Raw genomic sequence first — 14,414 nt, forward strand, 5'->3', positions numbered from 1 at the left:
GTGGTAGGATCTACACTCCCGATGATCTTCATAACAAAGCCCCCAAGAATAAAGAAAAAGAAGAAAAGAAAACCGAGGAAAAAGAATCCGAGGAGGAGACTGACAAGCTGTTAAAATTTATCCGACAGAGCGAGTACTCCATCGTGGATCAACTTCATAGGACGCCAGCAAAGATTACGCTGTTGTCGTTGATCCTATGCTCCGAACCGCATCGGCAAGCTCTGTTGAAAGTCTTGAACGAGGCATACGTGTCGCACACTATCTCCCAAGACGAGTTTGAGGGGATTGTTAGTCACATCAAGGCTAATGATCACCTCACCTTCATCGATGAAGAAATCCCCACCGAGGGATCAAACCACAACAAGCCCTTGCACATCTCTATAAAGTGCAAGGAGTATCACATCGCTAAAGTCTTGGTAGATAATGAATCTTCCTTGAACGTAATGCCAAAAAGAACGCTCGAGCAAGTGGCAATCAAGGGAGTCCAAATGCGCCCGAGCAACATGATCGTTCGAGCTTTCGACGGCTCTAAAAGAGAAGTGGTGGGAGAAGTCAATCTTCCAATCCAAATTGGACCCACCGTCTTTAAATGTCGAATTCCAAGTGATGGATATTACTCCTGCATACAGCTGTCTCCTCGGCCGACCTTGGATTCATGATGCGAAAGCTGTACCCTCTACGCTCCACCAGAAAGTCAAGTTCATAGTGGGTGACAAACTGGTGACTGTACAAGCTGAAGATGACATACTCATCAGCAAGCCATCCAACATACCTTATGTGGAGGCAGCAGAGGAAGCTTTGGAAACCGCCTTCCAAGCATTGGAAATTGCCAATGTTGAAACGTTTCCCCGAGAAATGAAGAAGGTAGCTCATATGCTCATAAAGAACGGATACTTGCCAAGACAAGAATTAGGCAAGGACTCCCAAGGAATCCCGGAGCTACCCATTATCAAAGACAATCCGGGGAAACAAGGGTTAAGATACAACCCTAACAAAGATCAAAGGACGAAGAGGAACCAAGATCCTTCTCGACGTTCTTTAAGCCAGATCTTTAGGAAGGCTGGTTTACAAACGTCAAGGCCAGCTGTTGTCATCAAGTGTCCTTCTCCTTCCGATAGGGATGTATAGACTCAGTGACTATTAGAGATCACTCCTCGGGGACAGCCCGACCCCCGAGCCTCGATAGGGCACATGTTTCCATTATGATTATAATAAAATCATTCTTCATTAATTCTTTATTGCTTCTTTTCTCGCTTGCAATAAAATTCTAGACCACATTATTTTAACCCTGTTTGAATAAACATGAATGAGGTTAAAATCATCTTAAACCCACATCATTTTTATGTGGAAGTATGTGTGTCAACTTGGAGCACCTTTTCTTGGCCTCAATAAGTGCCATCATGGATAAAAGAAATCCTAAAGACAAAAAGCTCGGCAGGAAACCCAAAAAAGGGACTGCGCAAAAATAAGAGCAAAAGACCCGCTAGGAATCCCACAAAAGGGTGACCTAGGCAAAAGTTAGGGTTACAAAATGAAGACAAAAACCCGCTAGGAATCCCACGAAAAGGGTGACCTAGGCAAAAGTTAGGGTTACAAAATGAATACAAAAGCCCGCTAAGACATCACAAAAGGGTGTTTTAGGCAAAAGTTAGGGCCGTCAAAAAAAAAAAGAAAAAAAAAAAAAAAAAAAAAAAAAAAAAAATAAATCCATGATGGTACCATCAATTGAATTCAACAAGGGACTCAAGAAAAGCTATCCAAGTTGTCAAAGCACAATCATTAATAACAAAGATGTGCTTAACCTCATAAGTGTTTAATCGAACGAGCCTAAACACATAAGCCTACCATGGCCAGCCATTCTTACAAAAACAAATTTATCAAAATAAAAATAAATCCCCTCTAAAACACAAACTTTTGAAAATATATATCCTTTCCTTCTTTTCTCTCTTGTCCCAACGATTTTTGAATAATCTAGTGGAAACATGGAGATATAGTGGTCAATAGGAGGGTTGACACATCTTCTAAAGAAAGGGAAGAATCACTTGGTTGATGACACCAAAATCAAATATGCATCATTCCTCGGTAACAGAAATCGGCAGAGCACAGTCCGTCTGGAGGAATGGCAAAATCCAAACACAAAAACGCATCGATTAATTCTTTTGAAAAGAGAATCAAATAGAATTAGGTGCATCATACTGCATACATGCATACAGATGATAGGTGTACTGGAAGATCACTTATTCTCTGTTTATTAAAAATACAAAAAATAATAAAAAATATAAATTTCAGAAAAAACAATGCGCCCGTACCATGTTCAGTACACCCATGCTAAAATCAGGGTTATGAACAAAATTTCAACTCAACATGGGCGTACTGAAATGGATGCGGCCGTATTGGCCATAAAGAAATTTTCAAAGACCTCGTCATGAGGCAACCACACAAAAATAGAAAAATAGAAAATTGCTTGTGTATGACAGCAGCAAACAAAATGCAAAGATTCAGAAAATCAACAGCGTCATACAGAATAACTGAGCCTGGAGAGGCTTGCCGAAAGAATACTCTCAGAATAACTGAGCCTGGAGAGGCTTGCCGAAAGAATACTCTCAGAATAACTGAGCCTGGAGAGGCTTGCCGAAAAAATACTCTCAGAATAACTGAGCCTGGAGAGGCTTGCCGAAAAAATACTCTCAGAATAACTGAGCCTGGAGAGGCTTGCCGAAAAAATACTCTCAGAATAACTGAGCCTGGAGAGGCTTGCCGAAAAAATACTCTCAGAATAACTGAGCCTGGAGAGGCTTGCCGAAAAAATACTCTCAGAATAACTGAGCCTGGAGAGGCTTGCCGAAAAAATACTCTCAGAATAACTGAGCCTGGAGAGGCTTGCCGAAAAAATACTCTCAGAATAACTGAGCCTGGAGAGGCTTGCCGAAAAATACTCTCAGAATAACTGAGCCTGGAGAGGCTTGCTGAAATAATACTCTTTAAGAATAACTGAGCCTGGAGAGGCTCGCCAAAATAATACTCTCAAAATAATTGAGCCTGGAGAGGCTCGCCGAAATAATACTCTCTCATAAAAACTGAGATATTTCTGTACAGAAAAAGCCGAAAAACAACAAAAAAGGCAAAAATACAGAAAAAGCCAAAAAATGACGAAAAAAGGCAAACATACAGAAAAAGTCAAAAGTCGACAAAAAAGACAAAGATTTCACATCTTTCAGAATAACTGAGCCTGGAAAGGCTCGCCGAAATAATACTCTTTCAGAATAATTGAGCCTGGAGAGGCTTGGAGAAATAATACTTCATCAGAATAAATGAGCCTGGAGAGGCTCGCAGAAATAATACTCCCCAAAGGGAACCTCAGCTCACGAAGCCAATATCCAACAAGAGCTTTCAAAGCAAGATCGTCAAAATCTCCCAAAGGAAGTACGATCATCCAAGTAATATATCCAAGTCAAAGGACTTCAGACTTCCTCAGTGGAAAATAGCTCTCCGACTCAGGCATTGAGTGAGGCTAAGCCTGTAGAGGCTTCCTAAATAATACTCTCCCGATCAGACAGAATAATTGAGCCTGGAGAGGCTAGCCGAAATAATACTCTTTCATCATAACTAAAGCCTGGAGAGGCTCGCAGAAAAAATACTCCCTCAGAATAATTGAGCCTGGAGAGGCTCGCAGAAACAATACTCTTCCTTCAGAATAGTTGGGCCTAGAAAGGCTCGATTCCCCAGAGATATCTCAAGCTTACACTCACGGGCCAAATCCCCCAGCGAGAGCTATCAAAGCAAAATCGACGCAACCCCCAATGGAAGTGCGATCATCCAAACAGTATATACTAGTCAAAGGACTTAACACTTCCTCAGTGGAAGATAGCTCTCCGACTCAAAGCGCTGAGTGAGGCTAAGCCTGCAGAGGCTTCCTAAATAATACTCTGGGATACATAAGATCCCTCATTCCCCAATCGCCTACTCAGAGGCATCCCTGCAAAAGGAGGAAAATCAAAAAATAGATCAATAAATATTCCCCAAGCGGAATCCGGCACTCAGCCGAACACTGGACTTCAAATCCCCAGTCGCCTACTCAAGAGGCACTCCTTCAAAAAGGAAAACCCAAAAAAGAAATCAATAACAATTCCCCAAGTGGAATTTGGCTTTTCAGCCAATCATCAAACATCAAGATAATTCGCCTACTCAGAGGCACTTCCTTCAAAAAGCAAATATCATAAAAAGATCAATAAGTATTCCCCAAGTGGAATCCGGCTCTTAGCCAAACATCGAACGTCAAGCCGATACGCCTAACAGAAGAGGCTAATCACAACCAATGACAAAATCCCCTAGCGGATAACAGCCTACACAGAGGCTACAAAATCAGAAAATCAAAAAGAGTCACCCGAATAAGGATAACCGGGATACTCCACCAACGTCGAAAGGACGTCAGCCAATCATAAGGCACCGCTCACATCAGAAAGAGCATCTTTGTGTCTATACCCCAAGGAGTCAGAAATTCCTCAAGGGTACCAACAATGCAATGCAAGTTGGGACACAAGAACCTATGAGTAACTGCACATCCCCTAGACGGATCCCTGCGTTATCCAGCCCCTAGTGGCACAAAATCAAAAAACAACCGTCGAAGCAGCATCGTGGACTGTGGAGACAAAATCATCACAAATCCCTGGAAAGGAGATATTCACGCTACCCCGTCGTCACAAACACGGAGGTATGCAGCTTCCGGCTCGGACAATGAGCGAAGCTATCTCTGGAAAAAGGGTACTCACCGCCTACCGTTGTCATAAAGGTACTTAGCTTCCGGCTCGAACAAAGAGTGAAGCTAAGCCTGGAGAGACGGTACTTACAGCTTCCAGCTTGGGCAACAAGCAAAGCAAGGCCTGGAGAGGCAAAACTCATACTGCTCACCGTCGTCACAAAGGTGCTCAGCTTCCGGCTCGAACAAAGAGTGAAGTTAAGCCTGGAGAGACGGTACTCACAGCTTCCAGCTTGGGCAACAAGCAAAGCAAGGCCTGGAGAGGCAAAACTCACACTGCTCACTGTCGTCCCAAAGGTGCTTGGTTTCCGGCTCGAACAAAGAGCGAGACTAGGCCTGGAGAGGCAAAACTCACACTGCTCACCGTCGTCACAAGGATACTTAGCTTCCGGCTCGAACAAAGAGTGAAGCTAAGCCTAGAGAGGCGGTACTCAACCATCAGCGTCATCAGAGGCGCGTTGATGTCCAACTTCCAGCTCGAGCGTCGAGTGAAGTTGGCCTTGGAGAAGGTAAACTCAGCTACCGAGGATGTCAGAAGCGCCGAGGTATGCACCCACCTGGAGAGGCTACTCAACATTTTCCCACCGGAAGACGCTACAAGTCAGAAGGTCGGCACAATACCCGGACAATTGGGTCAACTCCTTTACTTGTCAGCCGATACACCAAGAGGCCGTCCGACTAAGTAAAGGGGGGGCAGCTGTAGACCCCTAAAATTGTCCGGGTCGGAAATAAAGCTTGAAGACTCTCGAAGACTGAAGGATAATCAGCCAGAAGGACTCCTCGAAGGCCCTAGGAAGGTTCTCTGTAGGTCCAGAGGTCTTAGAATAGCTCAAAATAAAGAAGTGGAGGGAAAAAGCCCAATACGGCCGTACTGAACTCAATACGGCCGTATTGAAGCTTCAATACGGCCATACTGAAGTCAGTACGACCGTATTGACACTTCAATACGACCGCTGCGAACTCAATACGGGCGTATTGAAATTTCTGACTTTCAATACGACCGTATTGAACCCCAATACGACCGTATTGAAGTTCAAAAATTTCAATACGGCCGTATTGGCCCTGTAGGCCGTACTGCGCCTATTCCCTATAAATATGACGTCAATTGGACGTCATTCCACACTTTTTCACTCAGTTTTGACTCCCTCCTTGAGTATTCTGGGGTTTTTGAGCAGTGTTCTGCCCTAGAAATCTCTCTGGGAGTCGATCCGACGAAGTTCTGGAATTCCGAGCACTTAGCTTGGAGATTCGAACCTAGTCGAAGGGAAATCCTCCGGATTTCCATAGTCAAAAGTTTTTAGGAAGGAGCGAGCGAGCTTGTAGAGCGAGGGAACGCCAAAAAGCTTCCCAGTTTTACTCAATATATAAAAGCACGCTTCAAGAGGTTTCTTCTTAAATCCTTCCTTTTACTGCTTTCTGTGTGCATATTTAAACTATCATCATGTAGATAGTTAATTTATAATCGCTTATAATAAATAGGGGTAATTTAGTAATTTTACGCTATTATTTTAGAAATAATCTGTCATAGGGAACCCGAAAGGGGCGCTGTGGGGTGCTAACACCTTCCCCACGCGTAACCGACTCCCTTACCCAACTCTGGTTGTAATGGCCAAAGTTGATTTATAAAATCAATTGCCTTATCCCTTTTTCCAATGTTTTGAGTAAAACATTGGTGGCGACTCCACGAACCCCTCCTTTTTACGAAAACCACTAATCCATGGAGGGTCCCGCTTGGGATTAATATGGATTAGTGAGACTTTAAATAAAATTGCTCGTTTGACAAGGTCTCAGTTTGAGAATAAGTCATTCTAGCAATCCATATTTTTAAACGAATAAACGAGTCCAACCATCCTTCGCGAATGCCGAAAGCCCGTTTCGGGCCGGGTGGCGACAGTTCTCATTTCAGAGCGGGTCATTCTGGTTTCCTGAACGGACCGTTCTGATTTCAGAATGGGTCATTCTGGTTTCCTGAACGGACCGTTCTGATTTTAGAACAGGCCGTTCTAGGGTGCAAACATAACACATAACATTCGGATCCGGAACAGGCCATTCCGAATCTAGAACGGGCCGTTTCGGCCCACATCTGATGCCTATAAATAGAAATCTCAGGCACAGTTCGTCGGACCCCAAAAATTTCATCTAGACTCCTTAGAGCTCGAAATTTCTCTCTTTTTCTCTCTCTCTCTTTTGTATTTCTTGAGATTTTGTGAGGCACATGGTAGTGTGAAAGGCTGCCACAAAGCACCTAAAATCTTCCCATTTTGAAGATTCAATAGAGCTCATTCAATATTGTTATAATAAAAATAATCATGTACACATTTTAGGGTTAATTGTATAATTTAAATTTCAAGCATATAAATAGTTATTAATAAAAGGGGATTTAATATTTCTATTATTATCATTTATAATGATAACTTCATCATAGGGTACCAATTAAGGGCGTTGTAGGGGTGCTTAATACCTTCCCTACACATAACCGACCCCCTGTCGCCACCGGCCCGAAACGGGCTTTCGGCATTCGCGAAGGATGGTTGGACTCTTTTATTTGTTTGAAAATATGGATTGCTAGAATGACTTATTCTCAAACTGAGACCTTGTCAGACGAGCAATTTTATTAAAAGGCTCACCAATCCATGTTAATCCCAAGCGGGACCCTCCATAGATTAGCGGTTTTCATAAAAAGGAAGGGTTCATGGAGTCGCCACCAATGTTTTACTCAAAACATTGGAAAAAGAAGTTTAAGGCAATCGATTCAAAAATCGACTTCGGCCATTACAACCAGAGTCGGGTAAGGGAGTCGGTTACGCGTGGGGAAGGTGTTAGCACCCCACAGCGCCCCTTTCGGGTTCCCTATGACAGATTATTTAAAAATAATAGTGCAAAATTACTAAATTACCCCTATTTATTCTAAGCAATTATAAATTAACTATCTACATGATGACAGTTTAAATATGTACACACAGAAAGCGGTAAAAGAAGGGACTTTAAAGAGATAAACCTTTGAAGCGTGCTTTCTTATATATCTTGACAGAAATTGGGAAGCGTTTTGGCGTTCCCTCCCTCTACAAGACCGCTCGCTCCCTTCTATAAAATTTTAACTATGGAAATCCGGAGGATTTCCCTTCGACTAGGTTCGAGACTCAAGCAAATGGCTCGTGACTCAAGAACTTCGTCGGATCAACTCTCCGAGTGATTTCTAGGCAGAGCACTACTCAAAAAAACCCAGAATACTCAAGAAGAGGGTTAAAACTGTGTCTGAAAGTGTGAAATGACGTCCCATTGACGTCATATTTATAGGGAAGAGGCTCAATACGGTTTCTGGGGGTCAATACGGTCTGTATTGAAGTTTTGAACTACAATACGGCCGTATTGAATTCAATACGGCCGTATTGAAGTTCAAAAACCTCAATACGGCCGTATTGAAGTTCAGTGCAGCCGTATTGAGTTCAATGCAGCCGTATTGAACTTCAATACGGCCGTATTGAGTTCAGTGCGGCCGTATTGTAGTTTAAAATGTTCAATACTGCCGTACTGAACTCTTGGGAGGCCGTATTGGGCTTCATTCCCTCCACTTTCTTATTTTTTGCTACTCTAAGACCTCTAAACCTACAGATAATCATCCTAGGGTCTTCCAGGGTCTTCCAGGAGTCCTTCCGGCTGACTTTCCTTTAGTCTTCGAGAGTCTTCAAGCTTTATTTCCGTCCCGGACAATTTTAGGGGTCTACAGCTGCCCCCCCTTTACTTAGTCGGACGGCCTTTTGGTGTACCGGCTGAAAAGTAAAGGAGTTGACCCAATTGTCCGGGTGATGTGCCAACCTTCTGACTTGTAGCGTCTTCCGGTGGAAAATTGTTGAGTAGCCTCTCCAGGTTGTTGCATACCTCGGCGCTTCTGACAACCTCGGTAGCTAAGTTTACCCTCTCTAGGGTCAACTTCACTCGACGCCCGAGCCGGAAGTTGAACACCAACGTGCCTCTGACGACGCTGATGGTTGAGTACTGTCTCTCCAGACCTTGAGTACTGTCTCTCCAGACTTTGAGTATCGTCTCTCCAGACTTTGAGTACCGTCTCTCCAGACTTTGATTGAGTACCGTCTCTCTAGACTTTCTTTGAGTACCGTCTCTCCAGACTTTGTTTGAGTACCGTCTCTCCATACCTTGTTTGAGTACCGTCTCTCCAGACTTTGTTTGAGTACCGTCTCTCCAGACCTTGTTTGAGTACCGTCTCTCCAGACTTTGTTTGAGTACCGTCTCTCCAGACCTTGTTTGAGTACCGTCTCTCCAGACCTTGTTTGAGTACCGTCTCTCCAGACCTTGTTTGAGTACCGTCTCTCCAGACCTTGTTTGAGTACCGTCTCTCCAGACCTTGTTTGAGTACCGTCTCTCCAGACCTTGTTTGAGTACCGTCTCTCCAGACCTTGTTTGAGTACCGTCTCTCCAGACTTTGTTTGAGTACCGTCTCTCCAGACTTTGTTTGAGTACCGTCTCTCCAGACTTTGTTTGGTCTCTGATGACCTAGGCAACTGAGTTTGCCCTCTCCAGGGTCTGCGTCCGTGTCTTCTGATCACTTCGGCAATGCGAGTTTACCCTCTCCAGGGATCTGAGATGATTTTTTTGTCTCCACAGTCCACTATGCTGCTTCGACGTTTTTCTGATTTTGTGCCACTGAGGGCTGGATAACGCAGGGATCCGTCTAGGGGATGTGCATTCATTCATAGGTTCTTGTGCCCCAACTTGCATTTGCATAGTTGGTACCCATGGGGAATTTCTGACTCCTTGGGGTGTAGACACAGATGCTCTTCTTGATTTGAGCGATGCCTTATGTTTGGCTGACGTCCTCTTTTGACGTAAGTGGAGTATCCCGGTTATCCTTATTCGGGTGTCTCTCTTTGATTTTTCTGATTTTTGTAGCCTCTGTGTAGGCTATTATCCACTGGGGGATTCTGGATGTTGATTTTGATTTTGTCTCCATAGTCCACGATGCTGCTTTGACGATTGTTTTTGATTTTTGTGTCACTGAGGGCTGGATAACGCAGGGATCCGTCTAGGGGATGTGCAGTTACTCATAGGTTCTTGTGTCCCAACTTTCCTTTGCATAGTTGGTGCCCGTTGAGGAATTTCTGTTTCCCTGGGGTGTAGACACGAAGATGCTCTTTCTGAGATGAGCGGTGCCTTATGATTGGCTGACGTCTTTTCGACGATGGTGGAGTATCCCGGTTATCCTTATTCGGGTGACTCTTTTTGTTTTTCTGGTTTTGTCGCCTCTGTGTAGGCTGTTATCCGCTGGGGGATTTTGTCATTGATTGTGATTAGCCTCTTCTGTTAGGCAGATCATCTTGACGCTTGATGTTTGGCCAAGAGCCGGATTCCACTTGGGGAATGATTATTGATCTTTTGATTTTTTTTTTTTTTTTTTTTGTAGGAATGCCTCTTGAGTAGGCGACTGGGGATTTGGGGATCTTATGTATCCCAGAGTATTATTTAGAAAGCCTCTTCAGGCTTAGCTTCACTCTTCGTTTGAGTTGGAAAGCTATCTTCCACTGAGGAAGTCTAAGTCCTTTGACTTGGATATTTTGTTTGGATCATGCTTCCGTTGGGGAATTTCGATGATCTGGTTTGGATAGCTTTCTCTGGGAAATTTGGCCCGTGAGTGGAAGCTGAGATATCTCTGGGGAGTATTATTTCGGCGAGCCTCTCCAGGCTCAATTATTCTGAGAGAGTATTATTTCGGCGAGCCTCTCCAGGCTCAATTATTCTGTGGGAGTATTGTTTCGGCAAGCCTCTCCAGGCTCAGTTATTCTGCATGAGTATTGTTTTTTGTTCAGCCCGAGAATGCGAGCTGAGACGTCTTTTGGAGAGTATTATTTCGGCAAGCCTCTCCAGGCTTAATTATTTTGTGGGAGTATTTTTTCAGCAAGCCTCTCCAGGCTCAATTATTCTGTGGGAGTATTATTTCGGCAAGCCTCTGCAGGCTCAGTTATTCTGTGGGAGTATTGTTTCGGCAAGCCTCTCCAGGCTCAGTTATTCTGCATGATGAATTGGTTTTTTTGTTCAGCCCAAGAATGCAAGCTTGTAGACCCCTAAAATTGTCCGGGTCGGAAATAAAGCTTGAAGACTCTCGAAGACTGAAGGATAATCAGCCAGAAGGACTCCTCGAAGGCCCTAGGAGGGTTCTCTGTAGGTCTAGAGGTCTTAGAATAGCTCAAAATAAGGAAGTGGAGGGAAAAAGCCCAATACGGCCGTACTAAAGTCAATACGACCGTATTGACACTTCAATACGGTCGTACTGAAGTCAATACGACCGTATTGACACTTCAATACAACCGCAGCGAACTCAATACGGGCGTATTGAAATTTCTGAATTTCAATACGACCGTATTGAACTTCAATACGACCGTATTGAAGTTCAAAAATTTCAATACGGCCGTATTGCCCCTGTAGGCCGTATTGCGCCTATTCCCTATAAATATGACGTCAATTGGACGTCATTCCACACTTTTTGAGATAGTTTCAACCCTCTCCTTGAGTATTCTGGGGTTTTTGAGCAGTGTTCTGCCCTAGAAATCACTCGGAGAGTTGATCCGACGAAGTTCTTGAGCCCCGAGCCATTTTGCTTGAGGATCGAACCTAGTCGAGGGGAAATCTTTTTGATTCCCTTAGTTAAAATTTTGTTCTAAGAGAGCGAGGAGCAGGCTTGTAGAGCGAGGGAACGCCAAAACGCTTCCCAGTTCATTTTTTGCAAAATATAAAAGCACGCTTCAAGAGGTTTCCCTTCAATCCTTCCTTTTACTGCTTTCTGTTTGTTGCATAATTTAATAAGTCATCATGTAGATATTTAATTCTTAATCATTCATAATAAAAGGGGTAATTTAGTAATTTTACACTGTTATTTTAGAAATAATCTGTCATAGGGAACCCGAAAGGGGCGCCGTGGGGTGCTAACACCTTCCTCACGCGTAACCGACTCCCTTACCCAACTCTGGTTGTAGTGGCCAAAGTTGATTTTTAAATCAATTGCCTTATCCCTTTTTCCAATGTTTTGAGTAAAACATTGGTGGCGACTCCACGAACCCTCCTTTTGCGAAAACCACTAATCCATGGAGGGTCCCGCTTGGGATTAATATGGATTAGTGAGCCTTTTTAATAAAATTGCTCGTTTGATGAGGTCTCAGTTTGAGAATAAGTCATTCTAGCAATCCACAATTTTAAAACAAATAACGAGTCCAACCATCCTTCGCGAATGCCGAAAGCCCCGTTTCGGGCCGGTGGCGACAGATGGCGACTCCACTGGGGAAGCTTCGAGAGTCAGTCCCATTTAGTGACAGATTGTTTTTAACAAATAATAGTTAAAAATTACTTCATTACCCCTTGATTGTATGATAATATGATTTATTTTGTGGCTTTAAATAACTGTTGTATGTTTAAATTCCGCAATTGTTTGAAATACAAACTGTACACAAACCTTTGCACACAACAGTTCCCTCTATACCCGGGGGCATGAGTGGTAATCCATAGGGAGTGGATGTTAGTACGGCCGGTTGATGGGTTTATAGGAGCCTATGAGACCGTTGTCGGAAAACATCACTCAAGGTGATAACCATGAACTTGAGTCCGACGGTGCGTTGGAGCTTTCCATCGACCTACGACGAGAGGAATTGGGTCCCTATAATGGGGGCACCTTGGGGGCCTTTGACCAAGTGAGAACAGTTAGATCCTCCTTGAATATGCACTTTTCTGCAGGAGACCCCTACCTCGTAATTTGCTCGTGACTGTTCGTGGATGAGTGAATTGTTTGTGCATTGACTATATGACATTGTATGAGCATACATTTGCATTTGTTAAACAAACAACATCCCTATTCTATTTAAATAAAAAGAATAAATAGAAATAAAGATCTTCTAGTACATGGTGTTAACATCTACCTTCATTTGCATTCATATAGGTAGTTTCCCTTTTCACCCAAAAAATACAAAAATATACAAAATATTCAAAAGAAAAATATATTTATCCCAAACCAAGCAATATCATGCATCATATTAGGAAAATCCCGAAAACATGATAATGCTTAGTTCAAATAAACATTATGCATGCATATTCATCTTCATCATCTCATATCATGCATTGTATTGTAGATTATGGAGAGATCTAGGGAGGTGCATGGGCAGTTGAAGAAAGTGGACTTCTTATTGTACCATGCCGAGAGGTTGGATCACCTCTGTACCTTGATGCCACGAGAGGCTCGTTTGGAATTTGAGAAATCCTATGGACGAGTTCTCGACTTGATGAAGATTTGTGTGGATCCAGCCTTTCTGAGAGCCTTGGTCCATTTTTGGAGTCTCGAGCTGCACTGTTTCGAGTTCCCCCAGTTTGACCTAGTTCCTACTCTCGAGGAATACGAGCTCATGCTACGATGGCCCAAATCAGCTGGGGTCTATATCTTTCATGATAACCATGTGGCCGTGGAGAGAGTTGCCACTCAGGTCAAATTACCATCACGATCGGCTGCCTTAGTGGGGAACGGCAGTATTAAAGGTTGGAAGCTTGCTATGATTGAAGACCACCTTTCTTCCTTGGCTGGTGAGGGAGATTGGTTAGCTTTCAACAAGACTCTAGCGTTAGCTGTATTTGGGATGATCCTTTTCCCCTTTTACGCTAACACAGTGGACCATGCTGCAATGGACGCTTTCTCCGCTTGGGACGTACACATGAAGAGTCCCGTGCCTGCCATTCTTGCCGACACCTTGCTGTCTGTTCATCTATCACAACAGAAGCAAGGAAAAATCATCCGATGTTGCACCTCCTTGCTGTATGTATGGGGCATTACGCACTTCTATGCCTCTAGTCATATGGGGACCTTGCCCGATCCATTGAGGAGTTTCTCCAAGATCCCCGTACGCCGCCGATATGCTTCCGAATGGAAGGAAGAGATGGAACAGTGGAGCATTAATCACTTCACATGGGTTTGCCCTTGGTTCCATCCGAGCCATGTATTGACGAGATGCGGCAGTTATCCAAGCATACCATTGATGGGCCTCAGAGGTTGCATAGCCTACTCGCCTAAATTGGTTATGAGACAACTAATGAGGACCCAAATTGTTCCTACTAAAGAGGAGCTTGGAGGGTTGTGTTTCTCCTATGATTCCGAGCATCAAAGGGATATGCACGCTGTCATAAGAGCGTGGGAGAGACCAACCTATGAGGGAGATCTCGAGCTTGGAAAGCCTCGGGTATCCGTCTCCATTGATTATGAGGAATGGAGGAGCAAGAGGGGGGTGCCTCAACCATCCACTTCTTGTGCAACCATAGCAACAAGGAAGGCATTGCAAGAACAAGTCGACGCCTTGACCAAGAAACTGGAAATCCAAGGAGCTCAAATGAGAGCTCTCGAGGAGAAAAACAAAGCATCTAGTTTCCTCATTGATGGTCTTCAAAGGCAATGCAAGAAGAAAGACCACGAGATAGAGCGGCTCAAGGATGAGTGTGCTAACCTCAACGAGGAGACTACTCGGGCATCTAAAATACCAAAGGTTGAACCGGGTAGTCAACTCCAAGAAGTCAATGTCAAGATAGCACGCCTTGAAGCCGAGCATGCAAAGCAGGCACAGTTGATCAGGGACATGCAAGAGGACTTGCTATCGACTCGATCCGACGCACAGAAATG

Source organism: Cajanus cajan, chromosome 2 (assembly GCF_000230855.2).
Source record: "Cajanus cajan strain Asha chromosome 2, NIPB_CcT2T_4, whole genome shotgun sequence".
In the NCBI taxonomy this organism is placed as follows: Eukaryota; Viridiplantae; Streptophyta; class Magnoliopsida; order Fabales; family Fabaceae; genus Cajanus; species Cajanus cajan.